At 32.5% G+C, this 9067-nt stretch overlaps 1 long non-coding RNA gene across 1 annotated transcript; it reads left to right on the top strand.

The window, feature by feature from the left end:
* Positions 1 to 284: 284 nt before the first annotated feature.
* Positions 285 to 6195, top strand: LOC147063763 (uncharacterized). Its single transcript, XR_015072045.1, has 4 exons — positions 285 to 498; positions 1388 to 1522; positions 3579 to 3728; positions 4064 to 6195. It is a non-coding gene; the product is annotated as an uncharacterized LOC147063763 (long non-coding RNA).
* Positions 6196 to 9067: the final 2872 nt, after the last annotated feature.

Here is a 9067-nt window from a genome sequence, read left to right as displayed (position 1 = left end):
AATTTTGTGATTCCTGGGTTCAGCCAAAATCTTGAGAAGAAGCCAGTAGAACCCTGGAAATCTCAGTTGGTACTTATTATTTAATTATTTAACTTGAATAATAAAATTATTCAAATGATTTTAACAACAGCCACTTACATTGATTTTTTTGATATAATATTATATCAATGATTGTACCTAACTCTATTGAAATAATATTATCTGATTTTATGTAGGTATCTCATGTAGGTATACTTCGTTTCACAAAATATTTTTTTCTTGATTATGGCAACACGAACGAGGACGCTTTATTTTCCTTTCTGGCACTGAGCAGGGCCGTAGATTAATATACGCAGACCAAATCCCAAATATTAAAGCATGGATGGTACTATTATCAAGCGCGATCCTGATGAGGAAGTGCAGCCTTGGTTTGAAGTACCAATAATTACGAACCCAAACGTCCCGGACGCCTCCACCATAAAACAAGAGAATGCTGATGATTCAGGTTACAAGTTTGAGGTTAGTTTTTTTAAGAATCGGTCAAATACTTAACTACTGCAAAACACCAGTATGGAGTAGGTACCTATAGTATGTTTTTATATTTTACAAACTATTTAAAAATGTTTTCCCTTTTTGTTTAATCAATGACACTCTAACATTCAATTCAGCAGCAAGTATTATTTTATTTTAGTAATAATTGTTCATCATTATGTAAGTACATGTGCACGTGCATGGATTTACTGCTGACAGTACGTATTATCGCGGCCATAACAAGAAAATGCACGTATTGTCATGCAAGTTGCAATATTGCGTGCATCAATCAAAAAAGTTCGGAAGCTTCTGAATTTGTATGCGACAAATCTGCGCCAGCGCAGAAGAACGATAGTGGCGAACCTGCCGGCAAAAAACAAACTTCAGCGCTCATTTTGAGGTGTACCGATTTTTTTTACCGTGAAATGATCTCGCTTACCCTTGATGAATGAGTTTGGAGAGAGACAGCACTTTGTCACGACAGTTTAAAATGCTAACGATTGCTACAAATAAATTCATGCACGTGCACAGGTGCTATTAATCTACATATACTGCTAGATATATGTATCTTACTAAAAGATACTGTGTTTTTAAACGAATATAGCTAACTGTCAAACACATTTCGTGATTTTTTTTGACTTTTTTTATTATTTCATAGCATATTATAACTACTCAAATTTTTGTGTTAAAATAATAAACATTGCATAGGTAGATAATTATTTTTTAACTCTGTTAAGGAAATGCACGCTAACTTGTCTATAATAACATAATATTATACTCCAATTCTCCTACAGATATCAGAAATATTACGATTCATGGGCTACCTATACTATTTATATTATAATGACGTGATCGTATAGTATTATGTTCCTTTCAGTATCCTGCAAAACCTGAGACTGACTACAGGTCCGTTGACGTCAAGCGCCAGCTCGTCGAAGATATAGTACACCCCTTTTATGATGAAGATCCTCAAACAGGATGCTCGTATTCAGATTACAGTCTAGTTCAACAGGTATGTTCGATTTTACATGTAAAGACTTCATCTCCTCGGTGACGTATTCTGTCGAAGGTCGGCAATCGATTGCATTCTATCTCAATTCTGGATCAGCTATGAGCCTAATGCAGAATTCGTACTTAAGGTAAAATTGGTAAGTAACCGAAAACCATCTGGTAACTATAGACTATAGAGTTAAGAAATCCTTAACCATAGACTACTTTGGTTATGATCGCGCCCCCTTCTGTATTATCATTTACCACTGACAGCTGCTGTCAAAATAAATTCTCGTATCTATAAAACAGTCCATACACTCAAATTCGTTTAACAATTGATTGATCTCAATATGGATACCTATTGATAGTGTTAATTCGCTTGCCATGTACCTACATGTAGAATATGCATGTGCACAGTTTGCAGTTATTGCGAACAATGATGTACGCATGGTAGAATACGCGCAAAATGCCGATAATGGACAATCTCGAAAATAGAGAACAGAGATCTTTTGTTTTCGATTGAAACACAATTCTTACAATAATATTATAGTGTGAATAATCGTCCACAGTATTAGGTAGGTAGTATATATTATTATAATGTTACGAGTATGTACAATTTCATAACATGTCGACAAAAGAGTACCTAATTGAAAAAGATTAGGTGCCTAGGTACGTTGGTAGGTATACGATATTTTAATTACCTATTGCAAATTAAAACTGTTGAACAACTATTAACTGTCCGTGACATTTAATTCGACATACTTTCCGTTACTTTCGTTGATTCTGTACATGACTTAATTTAAGGTTCGTATCTTTCAACCTGAACGAAACAAATCTAACTAAACCATAGACAATATATGTATAAATTGTATGAGTAGAAAGTAGACCGGACATGGTTTGAGATTTGACGTTTGGTTCAGTGTATCATTAACAATCAAACCGTTCTCGGACCATCAGAAAAGGTTTGACATGAAACGTCAAACCAATTCGGACGATCCATAGACTAATGATGATCTGTCAAAGTGATGATAGGCATTATTCACATTTATATATCGTTAGATATTCATATTAATACTATAGACATTTACACCATAGGAGTTCACTTGAATTTTGTATATAATAGATTAATAATCAATACCTATTATTCATAACTAACCATACGCGAACAAAAAGCCGTTTTTCGTCTTATTATCCCAAATTCCAGCCATATTCTCTATGCAAAGAGTTCGATTTAATTATTATCATGTCAGACCAAGAATTTATTTTCATTTTATTTAGGTATATTTTGTAACGGAGATTCTAAACTACAAACTGTGTTTTAATTTATTAATTTATAAGTACTGGAAACACTAATTAGTCGTCAAAAAAGCGTTCCCATGGACATTCTGCCAAACGGTGACCGGACAAAACAGATCATGAAAAAACAGAACAGTGACAAAACTGAACAGCCAGGGGAAAAAAAGAAACATAATTTTTTATGGAATCTATTTATTAATTAAATTTTAAACGAAATATATAATATACTTACTTATATTTATAAATATTTCATAACAAAAAAAAAAATTTTAAGTGAAATTATCAAGGCACAATATATACTTTAATTTTTTTTTACAATACCGTTATTTTGAACATATTGCATTTTTTTATATACTTATAGAGTTATATAAAATTGTATAATGTAATCACTGCATGTCGGCCATTCGGCGTAAATTACTCAATTTGTTTGTTTCATTTTGACAAATTACCTCCCATTATCCATAAAGTATAATTTTATTATCAACACTAATGACGTGTGCGTTAGTGTTATAAAAAACTCAAACATTACGAGTAACTTCAACATAACATTAAGGTGCATGTTGGACATGATGCTTCACGACTTTAAAACGTATTATTCCTGAGACAGACAAACGTACCTACGCCATGTGGTCCAGCTAAACTGGTGAGATGGAATTGGGCCGGACTATCGCTCGTTGAGTTTACATTCATTTGCCAAATGCACTCATATATTGGCGGCCACTGATAGCAGTAGAAAGAGCTGTTTTACCGTTACATAATTTTAATAATGTTGTTATTTTCAGAATCGTGAAACCGCTCTGACTAATATAAAGTCTGAGAATTATGAAGAGGCAGTCAACATCAAAGTAGAATTTATTGACAACGCAATCCGCCAAACCGATAATCAGAATCCCCAATGTTCCTCTGATCCACAATACAGGCCATTAGATCAGGTATGTTAAATTATAAAGATAGTCTTTTTAAGCCCATTCAAGTCAAAATGGAAGTTTTGCTAGCGTTTTTCAATCGTGACTCTATTCATGTTGTTTTGCCAGTCTATACTAATCATTGATTAGTATGATTAATAATATGAGTGATTAGTAATCATAAATGTCAAGTCAGGGCAGTGTCAGATTAATTTGACAGTAAACCGTTTCGTAAGTTCTATTTAAAAAAAAAAACAACCAGTCCTTATAATATTTAGGTACTTGATAAAACTCATTGCATCAATGCTATATGGGAGATTTTATTACTATTGAATTGAATAAACAAATCCTATTTTTTCTAGATTTCTATTCGGCAATGTTTCACACATAAATCACTGAACATCGTAAGAAAATATACAGTTATCAATAACCTGGCCACAAACAACATAACACCTGCATCCAATAAAATGGAAAATATAATACAGCATTCAGAGATAACTATAGATGAACAAAACGTTCAAGTTCTGAAATCGTACTTGCCAAAGGAGGTTCGAATTGTCTTGAGAAGAGTTACACATTTTCCACGTAACTTTATTTGCAATGATTGTTATGGAGTGTTTGAATCTGCAAATCATCTAAATAGTCATTATATTTCATGCACGAAGTCTCAGCATCCTGAGAAATACAAAACACATATTGGTAAAAAATCACATCAATGTGATTTATGTTTTAAAACATTCTCTCGAAGTAGTCATCTTAAAAATCATAAAATGACACATACTTGTAAAAAACCACATCAATGCGATGTGTGTTTAAAAAAGTTTGCTCAAATCAGTACTCTCAAAACACATAAAATGATACACACTGGTGAAAAACCACTACATTGCGATGTGTGTTTTAAAAAGTTCATTGCAAATAAAGGTCTAAAACGACATAAATTGACACATATTGGTGAAAAACCACATCAGTGCGATGTGTGTTTTAAAAAATTTCTGCAATTTAGTTATCTCAAAATCCATAAAATGACACATTCTGGGGAAAAACCACATCAATGCAGTGTGTGTTTTAAAAAGTTCATTGCAAATAATGATCTTAAAAGACATAAAATGACACATACTGGTGAAAAACCGCATCAATGCGATGTGTGCTTAAAAAACTTTACTCAAATCAGTACTCTCAAAACACATAAAATGACACATACTGGTGAAAAACCACATCAATGCGATGTGTGTTTTAAGAAGTTTATTACAAATAGTGTTCTTAAAAAACATAAAAAGACACACATACTGATGAAAAACCGTTTCGTGAGTCCTGTTTCAAATCTTGTAACTATACAAAATAATACCTTACTACCAAATCATTGAGATAAAAATTGCTTAACTAAAACTAACAGGATACGTGGCTTCAAAAATTAGAATGTCATACGACACACGAAATGAAACCTAATAAGAAAATAAATATTTGTGGTCATTGAAATATCATAATAGTGATACCACTTCAAGTATCACGTCCCAAAAAATGCGACTCTTCTCGATAAAAAGACGACCTAACCATTGCTATTAAGGATAATCTTCAACCTGACTAATGATTCCACAAACGACTCAGAAAGTGCCGCAAGAAAAATGAAGTCGTAATATTCCATACCAAAAAAAATCTGACACGTGCAAATGTGACTATTTGCAATGTTTTCATCGTAAAAAATCTCACAGAAAACGACTGAAGATGCTGTACCATTCCAAGCAAACTAAGAGATACGCGCCTAACTTTAAGTGGCCGATTTCGAGTTCGTAAGTTCGATATTAATTTAATAAACAAAAACCGATTGCCAAAGTAGCTTTATTTCGTGGAGCACTGATGAGCAGGTATTAAAAAGGCCAATGATTAAAATTTGTCGCAATTAGTACGTCGCCTTGTAGCATAAAAGATAAATGCGCGGACGGGGCGTAAACCCAAGAGATGGTGAGTTCGATCCCTGCCGGGGTGGTTTATTTTTTTCAAAAAAGATTTTTTCTCTTAGTTATAATATATTTTCTCAGAAGTGTTTTTCAAAATTATGTATGTTCAACATTTTTATTTATAATAATATTTCATTATGAGCATATGCGATGGACTGAGGGAAGTGGCGCGATTTTGTGATTTCTCTACTCTCTAATGCTGGGGTATTTCAGGGTGAAAGAAGAAGTAATTATAATTATTGCTGTTATATATTATATACCACTGAATTCGCAAAATTTTAATTCTCTTATATAAGTATTAATGTAAAACGCAAACACGAAGAAACTAAAATGCCGTATGGTACAGTTTCTATGAGATATTTTTGTATGCGTTTTTATTATATTGTGATTTAAATTACCTATTTACTATGTATGCAATATTGAATACTGATATGAAAATTTCTAATATAATTATAACCAACATAATATAAACATAATACCTCGCTCTTTACTTGCATTCATTGTAGGTAAGTACATCACTCAAAAATAAATACGTGTATAACTTGAAATGTTTTTTATTTATATCGAATGTCATTTCAGTACCTATGTTTATAACATTGTAGTTTGATTTTAAATAAATAAAAAGGATTGCGCTGCATAGAGAAAAAATAATAATTATGGTTTAATTAAAAACCACAAAAGAGATTGAGAAATAGAATTTCGAAGCGCAATATTATGCAGAGATATGAATGTGTGAGTCACATACGAAAATGAATCGCACATGATTGATGCGATATAGTGTATGTTCCAACCTTAAAATACACTAATATTGAATGAGTATCAGTGAATAAACCGGGAGCAGTGGTTGTCAGAACAAAGAACAAGCGTATTCTCGACAAGTGCTTAAGTTTTTCCCGTATTCTTCTACACCCGAGATCGGTTGCCTGTTACTCCACACCAGGAAGGTGTTTCAGTTCCCATTATTTGAGTTAGCTGTAAGAAACATAACGATAAAATAAAATGTATGTAATAATAAATGGTATCATTTAACAAATTCACAAGTACCTAATTATTTAATGTTATTCTTTACAATGTTTTTAGATACTTAATTATCTATTGTGTAATACAAAGTGAATCTTTGATTTTTTTCTCTTAAATTCTCAGAAAAAATATTTTGCAAATGTTTTCAAACATAATGTAGGTATGTTTAATATAATATAATATAGAATGTTACATTCTCAAATCTTATGTTTTATTCATTGAATAAAATTAAATAGGTTTATTCCATATTCTTCGACACTCTCGTTCGATTAGGTACCTGTTAGATTGATACTACACACCCGTTAGGTATTTCAGTTCTCTTTAATTCTGCGTTTCCTGATTTGCCCTTATCGATTTGTAAGGTTGGCAAGGTATTTCATCGGTATTGATAGGTATCTATAACATTTTGAAGCTTGAGAGTTCATAATATTATGACAGATCGATCACTTCACGGTGAAGAGAGGCGACTGGACTGTTTTTTGGATCTAATACGATAATACTGATAAAAGTACGATGAAATTAAATATGAGAATATCAGAGCACTTGGCAACACAAAGACTGGTTAGGATACTGCTACATTTGGCAAAGTAATGTAATTAATTTAGTGCTCAATTGAAATACAGTTAAAAAGAAATGCCAGCTAGTTTGTCGATAGAACATGAAAGAAATAGTAGGTACTTTTTATTCTCAAAGCGTATAGATTCGGCTTTTGGTGTAAGTACCTAAAAATAAGAAATATATAGAACCTTGTTACATATAAAGGGAGTATTTTTATAATGTCATGAATTGATATTAGGATGTAAGTGTAAAGAAATATTATAAAAATAAATGGTGAAAACAATATACGAAGTAAAGCTCATCCTGGTGTTTTTTTTATTTCTTGACCCGTGCTCCTTTATAGCACTAAATTACAAAGTTGAAACAAACAATTTATTTCACACCCCAAGTTAGTGCACACCAACACCCATAGCTAGCTTTGAACTTGAGGGTAGGTACATCAGTAGATACGTTACGTTATGGTCTATTGAGTCAAAGCCGATACGTTAAATTAGAAGAGGGTAAGGCTATCTGTGTGTGGCTGTAACGAGGACCATGAAGATATCCTGGGCTGATCACATTACTAATGTGAAGTTTTTAACAGCAGCAAATAAGACAAAATAACTTATAGGTAACTAAAACCATCATGCCACAGAAAATCTGTATATTTTGACCATATTATTTACCCCAATGAGAAGTAGATATTTGACTGCTACTCTTTTTTTCTGTTGCTCAGTTTATTGAGGAATGCATAGAATCAACCTCGTTTGTGTATGACCTACAACCAAGTAATAGTCGGTAGAGAAGTTTCCAAAGGCATTTAGATAGGTAGGTACTAACACCAACAGAACTGTCTGCGTTTAGCAGAATTGAAGAGAAAACAACATTTTTTCCGGTTTTCGTTCCGACAATAATATCGGGATTTCCGGTGTAGTGCCGGTTCAAAGCCCTGCTTTTGAGGCGCACTTGAATCAACATATTTTTCAAATGCGTAAATGTCTGAAGGGGGGCATGACGCCAGGGGCAGGGGTGGTAAAGATTTCTAGGCAATCTGACGGTAAATTTGTCGTTGCTCGGGCCGGGGTGACTCCTTTTAAGGGAGATAATCTTGCCAGCAGGTAGGTTTTGTTTTAAATCTAAGGGACGTATTTACTTTTAAGATAATATTTATTTGTGGGACAGAGGCTGTGAACTAGCGGGGTCGAATAGTATGATTTAAATTATTAAAATATTTGATATTTAAATTATTACATTGGTTATTTAAATTTAGCAAGTAATGAACATGACAAATTATAAATTCAATACGTTCACATGACATAAACAGTAAGTGTAAACAATATTGAAATAAAAATACAGGGTGATATTTATTTATTTTATTTATTTATAAAAAAAGAGTATTACGGCATTACAGCTATTGGCCAATGCGCCATAATACATAATAAATACAAATGTATAAAAATATCTTAATTACAAATAACAATAAAAATAAAAAGACAGCATGAGTAAATAATAATGGAATATGATAATTTATACAATTATAAATTTAACCTATTTAATACGTCCACAAATATTATAATATATTATAGTTAATAAAAAACAAATCAACCTTGATGGTGCCATCAAATAAGCTAACCGCACGATACACAGCATCATGAAACATAACATCTGTCCTGTGACGAGGTATCTTATATAAGTGAATAATAAGAGTACATGGAAGCACAACCGAGTGAACAAGATTGATAGACCATATCTTAAAAACACACAAAATACGCCCACCTAACTAACATCATGTAAGCGGAATATATCAATATCATATCGTCGGCTCATTATGCAAACCATCCACGCCCGTCTCAT

The sequence above is a fragment of the Rhyacophila brunnea genome, unplaced genomic scaffold, assembly GCF_057557595.1.
Source record: "Rhyacophila brunnea isolate RB1 unplaced genomic scaffold, BYU_Rbru_1.0 scaffold_88, whole genome shotgun sequence".
Classification (NCBI taxonomy): Eukaryota; Metazoa; Arthropoda; class Insecta; order Trichoptera; family Rhyacophilidae; genus Rhyacophila; species Rhyacophila brunnea.
This window is presented reverse-complemented; position numbering and strand designations above follow the sequence as displayed.